Source organism: Alexandromys fortis, unplaced genomic scaffold (assembly GCF_014885135.2).
Source record: "Alexandromys fortis isolate MF-2015 unplaced genomic scaffold, M_Fortis_MF-2015_v1.1 scaffold_22, whole genome shotgun sequence".
NCBI lineage: Eukaryota > Metazoa > Chordata > Mammalia > Rodentia > Cricetidae > Alexandromys > Alexandromys fortis.
This window is the reverse complement of record NW_026067900.1, coordinates 3,228,521-3,243,885: the sequence shown is the minus strand read 5'-3', so window position 1 is coordinate 3,243,885 and position 15,365 is coordinate 3,228,521. Positions and strand designations below refer to the sequence as shown.

The following is a 15,365-nucleotide window of genomic DNA, read 5'->3' as shown; positions in this document are numbered from 1 at the left end:
CCCTCGTTTGGAAACAGAAGAAACCACAGGGTGAAACGAGGTATGTTAGCACTTACTTGCAATACTAGCCATTGAAGACCATCCTCAACTACACAGTGAGTTGCAAGCCAGCACAGGCTACATGAGACCCTGTCTTAAACTCACAGGGTGGAAGTTACACAAGAGAGAAAAGGTCAGGGGGGAAGGAATACCATATTCTGGCCAAATTTTCTTTGTACTCTTATATAATAAGCCATACCTCTTCTTGGTTGGGATGGTGATACTGTTATACAATCTGGGGTCCTGGGTCAGAGCTGGCGAGGTGATAACGGTACAAGATAAATAATCTGCCAACTGCAAGCAAGCAGATGATTTGGGGGGGGGGAGCCTTCCAAAGAATACAATGCAGTAAGTCCTCCTGGCTTCAAACACTTTGTGATTGTCAAGTACTTCACAGCAGAAGGGCTCACACCTCAGCTAGCCAGAGCTTCAGCAAGGGGTAGCCTCAACTCAATATGTAGCAGAGATTGACCTTGACCTCGTGATTTTCCTGTCTCCACCTCCCTAGTGCTAGGGTTCCTGCGGTTCACAATCAGCCCTGTTGTTTGTGGTACAGGGGATAGAACCCAGGGCTTGACCATGCTAAGCAAGCTCTCTTCTAACTGAGCTACACCCAGAACCCCACTCTATTCAATTTCTTGAGGAAGAAAAATCATTTTAACTTGTTTTTAATATTTACTTGAAACTTACTAGGAAATATAAGGTAATTCTAAATGTAGTACCCCTGGGGTCTTCTAAGAGACACATGGACATGGCTCCAACATGGAGTAACTGCAGTCTGCTCTCCTTTTCCCACATACAGTTGCTTCTCCCACTTGACCAGTTGAGGAGTTCTTTTCTTCAGTCATATGTGAGATCTGTTCTTGGCCCTCCCCCTACTGACTGGAAACGAGCATTTTTCCATATATATATACATATATACATATATATATATATATAAAATTTATGGGGATTGAACCCAGGGCCTCTGAGTTATACCCAAGCCTAATATTTTGTCTTAAGAGTTAACTATGTGCTTGGGACTCAACCAAGTTACCTAACTTGTCAGGGAAAGCTGGGTAGAAAGCAATTACAAATAGGATGTCTTGGATCTAAAGTGACTTCCTACAAGTCAGGTATAAAAGTTGTAGTGCTTGAACCTGGATGCTATTCTGGCAGCATGGAACCTGTGTGCTTACATCCTAAGTCCTCAACTAGCTCCTGGTAGAAGAGGTTACAGGAAGATAGATGAGGGCTTGCTGCAGTAGGACAATGGAACCATCTAATGAATGAACTATAACTGACCGACCATTATTCTTTAACATCCCCGGGAAAGGAGGATGGACCTGTGACAATCGCCTTTCTGTTAGTCACATAATTCTTTGATAATTATCAGAAACATATTCAATTTGAGAAAACTTTCTATCTGTTCACCATGCTTTTAAATAGACACGTTTTTATGATTTACTTATTTTTATTGGTGTGTGTGTGTGTGTGCATGTATGCCTGCTTGTCTAATTGTGCACCACGTGTGTGCAGTGCCTGTAGAGGCCAGAAGAGGGTATCAGACCCCTGGCATGGGCCTGTTACAGGCAATTGTGAGCTGCCATGTGGGTGCCAAGAATGGAACTGAGGTCCTCTGCAAGAGCAGCAAGTGCTACTAACTTCAGAGCCATCTCTCCAACACCAAACAGCAGATACATCTTAAAGAATGTCAAGTATCTGCAATATTTCTTTAAGCCAAGCAAAACTCTATGCTCTACAAAAGACTCCAAAGCCAAATATATCTAATTGCATAAATTTTGGCCACTGGCTTTTTGTTCTGTTTTGTTTTACTTCATTTTGCCCTATTTAATCTTGACTTCTGTTTTCTTTCCTTCTTGATCATACAGTTAAGACCAAGCATAGTTGTTTTTCAGCAAGAAAGCGACTTAATTTACACCGAGAAGCTGGTGAGTGGTTCGAATTTGTGATTTCATGTTATTTTTGGATCAAGCCAAGCCACCATGTGTAGCCTATATTCGACAAACTTTAAAATAAAAGAAAAACAAAAGGCTGATAGGAGCCACCTTTCCTTGTTTGCTGCAAGACCACATCGCAACTAGGAGTCTCTAGAAAATTCTCATCTAGAGTAAGTTTAGGTCGAGAACAATCATGAAGCCAAAAAAGGTGGCCTACTTACACGCTGACAGGCATCAGGTAATCAGGACGCATGTCTGAGGGGTTTGTTTTGTTTTGTTTTACTCTTTCCTGGGGGAGGGAGTTACATTTATGTATTTTCTGAAGTGTGAATAACCAGGCAATGTATCACCACCACAGGGTTGGTCATACTTCACACCCTCAATATTTCCTTCACACAGCAGCACGGTCAACAGCCACTGTAATTTTGTTATTGAATATGCAGAATAAACTGATCTAAATGGCTTCTTTATATGCTTGCTTGGGCAATCTGGACATCTTTCCTTTGCAACAAATATTAATAAAATCGGACTGTAATTTTAGTTTTCCCCCTACATGTTTAGAGATCATATATGTTTTCTGAAACAAATTTAGAAATTATAGAAAACTATAAAGAAAAAACACATGATCTTTACTCCTGGTGCTAATTAAAGCTTTAGACATGTCTGTATACATGCATGCATAGACGAACACCCATAGAGACACTCTATAATATAAATTTTAAATGATATATTATAAATATGACATGGTAAGTTTCAATTTATATGTTTTAAAATGTTGGAGAATGCACAATGATAATCGAGGACTAGTGAGAAAAAAAAAGTGCAGCCCCTTAACTTCAGAAAGTGCACGAGAATTCCATGCGATGTTGTAGAAAACATTAAGGAAGATGTTTTAACCACAAGATGGCTCCCAAGGTTTTTAGACTCCCTTCCACAATGTAGTAGATTCTGAATTGCAAAACAGCAATACATGTTTTAAAGGGGCCATTAACCCAGAAGGAAAGTAAATGTCAATCCCAAACCACAGCCACAGGAGCAGACAGTCTCCCGAAGGGAGACCGGAGCCAGCCCAGCACTCCCAAAAGAAACGGTATTTTAATATTCAGACAGAGCCCCCGGCACCTAAACAAACCACAAGCACTTTTCCAGCACCCACAGAGTGCCAGATTCTGACCATGCAAATACCAGGGCATGTGCCTGGCAACTGGACAGCCTCTTAGGCCTCTTGGCCTAACTAGATACCTCTGTTCCCCCTGTGGAATCCCACTTCCGATATGTTGTCTGAGTGCAGATTAGCAGGCAGGGAGTATTGAATAGCTGTCCTGCTTCACTTGAAAAGGAAGTTGACCTTGGGGAGTTTCAGGAAAAAAGAGATACTTCTGACTTGTTTCAGTAACCGTGGTCAAAAACTCCCAGGGTTCTGTGTCTGCCGCCTTACAGAGGTTTGGTTAAGCCTCAGTTTCTTTATTAGACGTGTGGAGATTGTAACACCCACTTCACCTCCTGGTATGGAAAATATCTGATATTCAACAGCAGAATGGTCTGTGTCATGGCTTGGGGGACAGAGGAATGGCACACACAGATCTTACCAGGAAATGGGTGCCCCCAGAGGTTTGAGCCATGGCTTTTCCTGTGTGGCTCTATCACAGACAATCTTAATCAGAGGTCACCGCGCTGGGTCACTGTGGTTCGTTCTTAGTGGTCACTGGGAGATCTGTGCTGATGCAGAGAGCACACACGCAATGGCTGTGGTTTACGGACTTGTTTTCAAGCAAGCATGACACTCGGCGTGCAAAGGTCATCAGTCCCATCCTCCATAGACCTGCATCCCGCTCTCTCTGTTCTCTAATGTCCGGCCTTCTGCGTACCCTGACTTAAACACATCTGTCACAATACACACTTGACATCTGGGAAATGTCCATGCTACAACCAGACACAGACATAGAGACATGATTGGCAGGCTCGGGGTGGGAGGCAGATGTTAGACTCTCAAATCCTGGTTCTCACACAGAAGACTGTGTGGCCTTCTGTAGATCATGAACGTCTCTGGGCCTTAACTCTCCCTCATATTTAAAGCATAGGCAATAATGGTTCTTACTTTTAAAGATGTTGACAGTTACACATATTTGTTGATGGCTTAGCCCAGTGCCAGGCATGTAGAACCAAGGCAGTGAAAGACTGGATGTCAGCCATGTTGTTATAGTTACCAGCTTTATCCGAATGTGATGTTTTTTACCTTTGGTCACCAAATAAGATCTTTCTGTGGAACTTCTTAAAAAAATTATTATTACACTTATTTTGTGTATATATGTGTGCACGCCTGCCATGACCCATGTGTGGAGGTCTGAGGATAACTTGTATTAACTTGTTTTTCTCCTTCTACCATGTGGGGTCCTGGGGATTGAACTCAAGTCATCAGGTTTGGCAGCAAGCACCTTTATCTGCTGAGCCATCTTGCTGGCCCCTTTTGGAGCTGTTTTTCCTGGCTTTGATGATAGTTTGGCGAGAGCTACCCAAACACTTAGCTTATAAGAAAACCAAGCAACTGAAAGCCACAGAATACCACTTTCCTGCACGTGAAGCCTGCTGGGCTGTGGGGATTCTGATCTTTTGGTCATGGTAAAAACAATTCCCTAACTAGGAAAGTGGGGGACTGGGTAGACTGTAGCGGCCCACCAGTGGTGTCCCCGTGAACTCCCCGAATACTATCTACCCTGTTCCAGAAGTATCTCAGCAAAGAGATAGAATGTTCTTGAAACCTCAGCCTCCTCCTCATTCATCCCTCAGCACTCAGAGGGACACTGCCTTCTTTTCACCCAGGCTGTTTCTGAGGGACAAGAGAAGTTTTAACAGAGGGTGACACACAATTTGATTACGATAACAGAGGGTGCATTTCCAAGAACTATTCCGTAGGGGAAGATCCACAGATAAGCCACTTGCTTTGCTTCATCTTCATTTTTAAATTATCAAAGAAAGGGGGAGTTGGGAAAGCATAGCTCGGTGGAAGAGGTAGTACCTAGCATGTGGGAGACCCTGGGGTTCCATTCTGCAGTACCATGAAAAATTTGCAATTGATTAATTTAAGCGTGACTTTCTGGCACGCAGAGGTTGAAGTGCTCTTATTGGCTGTTGGTTTCTGATTGTGTTGAGGGCAGCAATATCTGTGATATGGGTGTGCACCTTCCATATGACCTGTTTGATGGACTCAGCAGCAGGCGGGCTTTTCAGAATAGTGAAACAAACTGCATTTGTTCTGTGCCTTTGCATCTATGGAACACATCTGTACTTGGCCGTGAGCCTCTGCCGGTGGCACCCACAGCCACCTCTGTCCCCTTCATGATGGGCCTTCTCCAGATGGATCTGTTTCATGTTAAATGAGTGACAGAGGCAGTTTTGAATGGAATAGACAGAGGGCAGCAGCCACATCTGAACGCATACCCTAACGGGGATAACGTCATTAGCCATGTCACCTACACACAACCTGGAGTAGAGTAAAGCTCAATTTGGCTCGAATATATTTAGAGATCACCTGGGTTTTTTTTCTTCCTTTTTTTTTTTAATTAGGCAATTATGATGTGGCCCGAACTGAGAAAGTCAACACTCCTCAAACAACTATTTAAATACTTAAAGAAAATGAATTGTTCTTGGACTCAAGCCAGGTATTTGATGGGTTCATAAAATGTCACTTACCTCCTGGCTGGAAAACAGAAGTTAACTCTAATACAAGTTTCTTGCCCACCTCTCAAACCCTTGATGTCGATGGGTTATGGAGTAAGCACTGGGGTAATATGATGCCAAGTTAATCAGAGGGGTCTGTAATTAGCACACACTCATATGCACACCGTAAAAACAGGGCAGCAAGGAAAGTCTCCCTATTAGGCTGTGTGATCAAGAAGTAATTAGTTAATGTATATATGGCTCAAGTATATATAAATGAAATGGATGATTATTATAATTATGGAGAGCCCAGTTCAAAATCCACTTCAAGTTCAAAGAATAGTAATTTATAGATCTAAGTATAGACGCAAATATTCGACTCCGTAAAAATACTTATTCTAGGGCCATTCCAGGTATTTAATAAGCATACTCATAGCTAAGATTTTACTTCTTTCTCTCTCTTAATAAAGGATCTTAGGTGGTACAAAAATGCCTGATTTCCTTATTAGACTTTAAAATTATTTTAATTAAAAATGCTTATAGGAAGGGAAAAGAGAAATGTTGGTGTTTCATGCAGAAACTTGGTTAATCACACTGCATACTGGTAAACAGTTAAGAGACTGAGGTTTAGATACTCTGAAAGCTAAGTCCATATGGAAAATAGAGTGATAAAGGTGATTTCCTAGGCACCAGCTTTAGCTATCGCTGGACATTCAGGAGGTGAGCAGCTTACGTACATGAACAACCTGTGAAGACTAGAGCCCCACAACACACCAAACCAGACTGGTTTCAAAGTGAATTCAGGAGGGTCGCTTGCTATCTTCTCTGAGCCATGGAGAAGAAATGCCACCATTCTCTTGTGAGCAAGTGCTGAGATGGGACAGAGGGAAGCTAAACAGAGCCAAACAGAAACACACATGGTACATTCAAAGACAGCCCGGTTGGGCACACAGGAAAGGATAAAAGGAGTAAGAGGCTCACAGTAAGGACAGAGGCATGGGGCCAGGTGGGAGGCATCAGTTCTAAAGGACCCTGAGCACTTGCTAAGGAGTTTGAACTTATTCACTACCTGGCTTCAAGGCTTTGGAACAGAAAGAGCTGAGTGTGGATCCACACGTTGGTAGGGGTGATGTATTCTACCCGTCCAATGTTTAGCTGCACGGTCTCAATCACCATAAAGACACAACAGGATGAAACAGCCAGAACTGCTAATCAGATTTCATAAGTCATCTATGAATCTCAAAAAATGTTTCTAATAATTAATAACTGGGGTGATTCACAGTCAAGTTCAAACTGACATATTCTCTAAGAACAAAATGGGAGCAAAGCTTGCCATGGTAGACCAGTTATCCCAGGTGTTGTCAGTAGGTCACAGCCACATCATGTCTGATGCTCAGAGGTCCAGGCACTTCCTTTGTCCATCACCCTCACTTCACATGCCAAGGGGCACTGAGCAGTGTTTGTATCCTTTTACTTCTAGTCCTGACTCCACCACGGCATGCAGCATGTCTCTCTCTTCTCTCGCAAATGCAATGCTTTTTCTATACCCCTCATGCCTATAAGATTCCTATACCTAAAAGTAAAGATGAGTGCTGGGAAGTTGGCTCAGTCTGTATATTATTTGCTTTGCAAGTGTGAGGACCCAAGTTTGATTACCCAGAACTCATGTTTAAAAAAATAAATGGCCATATATGGTGGCTGATGCTTATATTCCCAGCACTGGTAAAGAAGGGACAGAGGAATCCTAGGGTTTGCTGGCCAACTTGCCTAGCCAACTCGATGGACTCCAGGCCAATTAGAGACCCTATTTCCAAAAACAGAAGGTGGTTGGCACCTAAGGAATGACAGCTGAGGTAGGTTGACCTTTGTGTGCACTTGCACACACATGTGTACATACACACATACACCTGCACACACAAAGGAAGTAAGCGAGCACTTTTTTAGCAGTACGAAGGATGGAACACCAGGGCCTCATACTTGCTAGGCCAGATCTCCACAATAAAACTACAAGTTGAGCCTATTTTTAGTTTGAGACAACATCTTGTGAGGCTGCACAGGTTGGTCTTAAACTCAGAATCCTCCTGTCTCTTTTTTCCTGAGTATCTGGGATTAAAGACCGGACTCATCAGGTTCAATTACAATGAACAATAAAAAACAGAACTTACTTTGATAGAAAACGTAGATGTTTTATATAATGGACGTATTCTGAACCCAAGGCAAAGAACACATTCTGTGGGGATTTCTAAGGCTTGGTACTGCTAAACCAGAGAGTTCTTTGCTGTGAGGCTGTCTTGGGTACCACAGAATGTTTAGCCTCTTCTCATTAGATGCTGGGAGTTCTATCCAGATGTGACAATAAGAATTTTTACACACATGGATGGATAATATCTGCAACCCCTTGAGAATACAAGCTGGAGATTTCCAGCATGGTTTCCTGGATACTTAGCTCTGAGGAGGAAAGGGGTTCTCTGTTGGAAAATGGATAGAACTGTGCCCAAGTGTTCCACTGCCACTTTGGCCTCCTGTACTTTTCAGATCTGCCAGAGGTAAGTGTTCCCCCATGATAAAAGGTGGCCTCAGGCAGTGATATCAAAAGAAGCCTCAAAGGCTTTGCCTGCTTGAGGAGAGCCTTCAACATCTCCAAAAATGCATGATGATATGGAGGCTACTCTTTGCTTTCTATAGTTGGTAGACTTGAGAGAAAGGATGAATTTTGTGCATCTTCTCTGAGGACTTAAACCCCTCACACATCTAGCTTCCTAGTGTGGCGTGAGACTGCCCTCAGGAAGGAAGAGAGCTCCTTCTCTCCAACGTGAAGTCACAACTAGCCATTGATACTCAGGAGGCAGAGCAGGCACAGATGTGGGAATATGTCAGATGGAGTTGCGGGACATCTCCATAGTTCACCTCTGCAGCCTGCAGGCCCACAGCCCACTCACTTTTCTTATAATGGAAGTTCATCTGGAACCTAAGTATCACTGTTCTGCTATCAAACCCCCGTCTTGCCTTCTTTGAGAGAGAAGAGCAGGTAGCTGTTGAATGACAGAGATGAAGGGAGTAAAAGTTGGCTGAAGAGTTTTGATATATTTCATGTGGATTTCGGTTCAGATGATTTTGCGTCAAACAAACAAGAATTTCAAGACTCTGGTACTTCCTGGGGAGTAAAATCAATGGCGGATGACGTACTTAACAAGAGGCATTTTTGTGGTTAGTGTCTTTTCACACCTCTCTTCTGGCACTTAGAATCTAATCATTTCTCTGTGGTAAGAGGCATTAGCTATAGGAAACTGGTTGAATTCAATTAATCAATGAAAGTGGCTTGCTCATCTTGCTTCCCTTCTCAGAAAAAAAAAAACAAAAACGAGGGCTGTTCGTTCTAGCCTCAAGTCCTCTGACGGATGCTCAGACAGTGTGCTTAACTAAAGACAGCAGTGCTTGTGGTCCTAATAATGAGGGTGGGGAGGCAGTAAAAGTGAAAACGCCACAACGGCAAATAGACAGGACAATAGGTGTCCTCGTTCACCAAATCTTGAGCAAATGAAACAGCAGTCATTCCCCCCCAAACAAAGATCAGTTTACAGGAACAACAGCTCAAAGGGCGAACTGGCTTGAACAGGGGGAAGATGAACAATCTAGGGATGCAGGATGAGGACAAGGAAGGTTTTGAGTAAGTTAAACCTCCTGACTGACAAAGAACCTACAGAGAGCAGAGCCAGGCAACTGAAGCATCCTTTTATTCGGGACTCAATGGAAGCTATTCAAGCCAATATGGTTTGATTTAGCAGATATTAACTGCCGCTAAAGACATGCAAATAGAATGCGTCAGCGAAAGGAGAGCAAGATAAACAGGAGAAAACCACACTGGCTGCGAAAGGAGAACAGAGATTGACATTTAAAGAGCAGATGGAAAGGATATGACAGCGCAGAGAAAGGAAAGATGTGTACCTGAGCCACAGAAAGGAGGGGAAGGGACTTGAAGGGGACAAACCCAGCGGTGTCCCCCCCCCCCCCCCCGCCCCCTCGAGAGGAGACACTTGAGCCTGGGCTGTAGGTCACGCACACACAACACAGGCACTTAATAAACACTTATGAGGTAACTCAATGGACACGCAAAACTTCCTTCTATTCTCGATGTAACTTCAGCTTTTACGCTATACTGTATTAATCTGTTTTGGTCCTTTGGAAACGGTTAAAACCACAAACAGCTTTCATGGTAAGTCTCCTGCAGCTATTCGTTTAGAGAGGGCTCCATGAGCCTAACCCCATACCCCTGACACAGGTTGTCAGCACACAATCAATTAGAAGGTCAGGGTACAGTTGTTGGGCCACTGCACTGAGAGTCAAGAGACCAAAGTTCCAAAATTGACTCTGCTGCTAAGTGGTGACGCTGTGCCAGCCACTTAACCTTTCTGAGCTCCTCTTTCCTCTCAAGTCACAGGAGTGACTCGGACTAGATAACTGTCGGGACCCGCTCCCGAGACAGGAAGGACGCGTATGACTGTATCACTATGCATTTTACCCCGTCTCTTTTCTGTCCGGTATGGTCCTGTGTTGGACGGCTGGTAATACTTTTACCCCTGCCCTCCCCTTTTCTTTCTCTCTTCATTTTGTCAACACTACCTTATATAATTGATTCTGGATATGTTTACCCATTGGTATTATCCGAAGGTGGTTATTTACTATTCTTGGCATTGGTTTTTGTTTGGGTGTGGGGGCAAGGGAAGGAATGCCACTGAGTCTCCTATTGGAAGACCAACGTATGACAGGGAGGGGTACGTTTTCATGATACTCAGAATGAAGGTTCATGATTCTGTTGGCTTCTCTCACACAGTTTTGAGTTCACTGAAATTTATATTTGAAGGGTTTCCTCTTTTTCTGTGCCTTTAAAGACTACATTAATTAATGCCCTTGTATACATGGGGCTTCGGATGGATTTTTTTTTTTCCTCCTACTTTTCTGCTAAATAAAAACAGTCTAATCTTTCCATGAAAAGGTATCATCTGGGAGCTGGAGAGGTAGCTTAGTGGGTAAGAATGCTTGCTGGCACTAGAACGAGGGCCTGATTCAGATCCCAGCACCTGCACAAAAGCTGGGCCTGGTCATCTATGCACCCGTAACCCTAGCACTTCAGGGGAAAGAGAAAGGATCGCTGGGGCTTGCTGACCACCAGCCTAGCTCCAGGTTCAGTCAGACCCTGTCTCAAAGGACTAAGGCAGAGAGAGGTAGAGCAAGACAGCAGACCAGATATACCCGCAGACCAGATATACCCGCAGACCATGAACAAATACACTATTCACATGCAACATACACGCACCACACTCGTACAGATACACACACAAGTGTATGGCATAATGACTAGTGGTACACAGGCTTCACACGATACTTGCACATTTGGACATTCTTGGTGCTATGTACAGAAGTATGAGCTACGGACAGAACATGGCAGGGAAATGAGAAGACCCTGATTCTAGTCTTTAACCTTGCACGAAATCAACCTGGCTTGGCCTTTAATCTCCCACCTACTTCAGTTTGATCATGCTGGACTAGATGCCATCTACGGTTCGAATACTCTACACAAGGCCCCCATGGCTAGGAGGCTGTGGCATTGAGCTCTCCCTTTCTACAATGAAGAGTCCATTCCCAACTGGGGAATCATGGAACTCACTCATCAGAACAGCGTGCGGCACAGAAACCCAGGTTACCACTGTCCTGTGACTCCTTTAAAAAGTCCTTGAGAGAGGAAGGGAAGAATGTGAGGCGATTCCAATAAAGGAACAAGATAGCCGACACCCACCAGCGATCTGGAGGTGGAGCACACAAAAGAAATTCCTGCGTCCCAGCACTCCTGATATGAGGTGGTCTGTGGGTGACATTCCTTGTAGGGAATCCCACAGATCTGTGGGCAAGAGGCTGGGTGGGTGCAACCCCACTTATTCTGTCTCCCAGACTTGACTTCAGGGGTTTCTTCACTGACATAATTGAGGGGCCTTAAACATCAAACACTGCTCAGCCAGTGGGGACAAGCTGATTCATTTGCGAGAAGATGCTTAGCACTTGGCTCTCTAGGGCCAGGAAGGAGCAAGGAGCAGAGAATATTTTAGACAGTCACACGCTAGGAAAAGGAGTTGCAGGAGCAGGCAATCCCCAAATGAGCATTCTGTATCATCATATCTGTACAGTCCTCCACAACTTCCCGAAGACTTGAATACTCTGGACATGATGAAGCATAAAAAGTAAACCGAAAGCAACCAACCAAACAAGAAACAAAACATGGGAAACACATATCGCTTCTGGATTTTGGAGTATTGGTAGCAATATGTGAACTGAAAAGCAAACTATTCCCAAATCCATAATTGTGCCCGTTCTCAGTTTCCAGGCTTGAAAGTAGTGCAGATTAGGGACGCTCAATCAATATCATCCACTCTGTTCCATAGGCTTGCGACTGTTTTCCCTATCTGGCCACCCCACCTCAGCCACTGGTAGGAAGAGGAAGGAAAAGTGGCTTCTTAGTTATACTCTCTCGCCACTTAAAAAAAAAGAAAACTATAATTAGTATCTGTAAGGCCGGGGAGATGGTTCAGAGGCTCAGACTATGAGCATGAGTTCCTGAGTTTGGATCCTCAGAACCCGTGTAAAGAGCCAGGCATGGGGACATGCCTCTAATCCTACCGTTGAAAAGACAGAGACAGAGGGATCCCTGTCTCAATAGGGAAGTGCACAGTGGCCGGAAGAAGAGACCTGACCTCTGGCTCCAATCTGCATGCACACGCACACGCACCACACAATGCCTATACTAAATCATATCTTCCAAAGCCAGCTACCTTCAATGCATCATCTTATCTCATCTGTGAAATAAATCAGGAGCCAATAATGTCATGGCAACCTTTAACAGACCAGAATCGATACAGTCAGGGGACCAGACCCCTTCTATTCTGGCTAAATTTGCCTCGTGTTCCGGGTGTTTACCTGGATTACCTGAAAGAGAAACAACCTGAGTGAGAGGCAGCTGGCAACAACGCTTCTCCCCCAAGTTGGTCCTAAGTCTTGCCTAACATGCATTAAATTACCAAGCCCATCTTTAAATAAACGCGTGCTGTAGCAGCCCCGATTCAAACAGCAATCTTCAATGTCATAATTATACCGGCTGCGACACGAGCCCAGCCAAGATCGTATTTTTATTTTAACAAGCTCCAGTAAGTGCATGAGTGTGGGCTGAGCTTTTTGCTCGATAGTCGATACTTGAAAGCTGGCTCCAACCTTTAATTTACGCCTTTGCTTGTAGCACCCACAGGGCTACAGGGGTTTCTAGAATCAAAGCTGCGCTGCTCCAGCCTTTCATGGCCGTGCTTCTGCAAGCAGCGTGATTGAACTACAGCTCCGTAGAAACTTGTTTTCCCTCCTTCTGGCAGTGCAAGGCAAAACACTACTGCCCCATTCATCTCTGGTGACACCATAATGAAGTCCTGGAATCAATTTATAATAAGCAAAGTGAAAAAAAAAAACCCATTGAAAGATTCCATGGTGGGTGCCTTTCATGCATCTCTTGACAGAACACAGGGGGTGGGAGTGGGTGAAGCATGGGCAGTGATACCCAAATCATACCAGAGAAGGGTCCCCCAGAGCTTTTTTATCCCCTCCAAAATGATGAAGCAAAAAGAAGCCACTAAGTACACCTGACTGAACTAAGCGAGTCTGTGTGTCTTAAAAATGTTTGGCAACCTCCTTCAGCACACCCCCATCATCCTGAAACCAAAGAACAACACCCTGAAGAGTGACAGCGAGGGCTTTGACCCCTGCAGCTCCCCCTGGATGCCTCATTTCCAGTGGTCCCTAGATAGACACACTGAACTTTTCGCTGTCCCCCAAACTGCTGATCGTCGACCCCTTGAGAGTATCCACCAGCTCTCTCCTCTATTGGGAGTGACCTTTCCTTGCTTCAAAGCTCGGCTCAGCCTTTACCTCTTCCAGAAAGCTGCAACTAGGCCTTCAGCCTGATCAGGACTCCTCTGTGCGATACCCTGCCATGAACTGTGTGTGTCTCTCTGAGCAGACATGTACCCTTATCGTGAATCGTTCCTGCCCCAGGCTCCTGCTATCCCTTTTCTATGCACCTAGGACATATCCCATGCTTAATATATTTGTTTGTATTTAGCATCCACTGACATGTTCAGAAAGAACCCCTGACACGTACACAGGGACCTCATCACAGTGTCAGGAACATTTTGTGACATGCATGCGGTGCTAGGAATGTTAGGTCAGGGACAGCAGAGGGGTCAGCCCAGTCTAGGGAGTCAGATGGTTGCAGCCTCTAGCTGCAGCTGCATGCTGGACTTGAGATCCTGGGCAAGCTGTTCTGCCTCCCTGCGTCCTAGCTTCCTCCTCCGTAAGGAACGCAGATGAGAGGCATCACTATTCAATGTGGTAATCCATCTCACAGCGCCTGACACGGGGGAAGAAGCACTTTACAAACCATGAGTAGAGAGCTCCGGATGCTGACTGCGGCGTCGGGGCTGGGATCCCACAGGATTACATGCTTCTTAGGGCCTCAGAGATGGGAGTTGTCATCCCAGGTCTCCCATTGGCTCCCACCTGTTCAGACCGCCCATGCAGGAGACAGGCCTGGGTTCAAGTGCAAGGTGTGCCAGGTAAGATAAGCTTGGACAAAGTCATCCCCTTAGTCCCAACCCTGACTATGTGAGCTGCACTATGGACCTTGTACGGGAGAATACGATGGCATTTATGATAACATCACCCCCCCTGCTGTATATGAATTCAGATGGGAGACACTGTTATCAAGTGTCTTTTGTGCGTGTACCCTCCTTTCCCAGTTCCTTACCAGGTAGGTATTGTTCTCTTTCTTCCTTAGGACCAAGAGACCTCCCAGAGAGCCGGAGCGATGGACCCACTTGGCTTCCTCTGTGTGTGGACAGATGCAACGGTGTCCTCAGCTAAGCCAGAAGAGCACTAAGATGCCGCCAAAGAGGGGTGATCACTTTCAGAACAAGGCCCAGTTTGCTGTGGCTAGCTGTGTGAGGGCTAGACCCTTCAGCAGGAGCTAGAAAGTGCCCAGACAGCGTTACACTGTAGAAGACTTTCTGGTTCCCATGGCAACATCACTGAACCATCTCACCTTTTCCTTTCCACCTACCCCATTATTTCATTTAGGAGTCAGTGTCTGCAGTGTTTACACAAGGCCTAAAAGGAAAAGACGATAGTCTTCGGTGCCTTGACTCTCTCCACTGCAAGGTTACAAATTCCACTCCACCTTGTGAAGTGCTCCTGGTTGGTGGACCACTCTCCAGTGGAGTGCCCCGTACCCATGAGTATAGGGCCAGCACAAATTAGACTGGGTGGGTTATAAAAACATACTTATATTAAGAAGATATGAAGCTAGGAGGGTCTTGGGGTAGTGGGGTGGTTTTCAGTAGTTTTCTTTGCCAGTTCAAAACTACTAAATACTATACGACTTAGTATATAAAATCTATTATTTTAAGTCAGTTGTCAGGATGACGCTAGGAATTTAATAAAACAACGCTTAAAAAGCACATGAATCCATTTTATTTCAAAGAGGATATCATTATGACATGTTATGTCCAAAGAGGGAAAGTGGAGTGTTTCATTTTCTTTTTATATTTATTTTGTTGCTTTTTTTGGTTCATTTTTTGTGTGTGACACACACACACACACACACACACACACACACACACACACACACACGCATGTGCCAAG

At 44.6% G+C, this 15,365-nt stretch overlaps 2 protein-coding genes across 10 annotated transcripts in view; both read right to left on the bottom strand.

Annotated features, from left to right (window-relative positions):
• The window catches only part of Rora (RAR related orphan receptor A), a 736,444-nt gene that overhangs the window by 63,841 nt on the left and 657,238 nt on the right, over nt 1-15,365 (bottom strand). The window lies entirely within an intron of this gene.
• The window catches only part of Anxa2 (annexin A2), a 248,184-nt gene that overhangs the window by 185,006 nt on the left and 47,813 nt on the right, over nt 1-15,365 (bottom strand). Inside the window, exon 1 of one of the 3 annotated variants that reach the window (XM_050125328.1) lies at nt 10,721-10,729. The exons of the other annotated variants lie outside the window; for them this stretch is intronic. The gene's annotated coding sequence lies outside the window, so the exon portion shown is untranslated. Of the gene's footprint in view, nt 1-10,720; nt 10,730-15,365 lie in introns of those variants that run through there. 3 annotated transcript variants of the gene reach the window in all.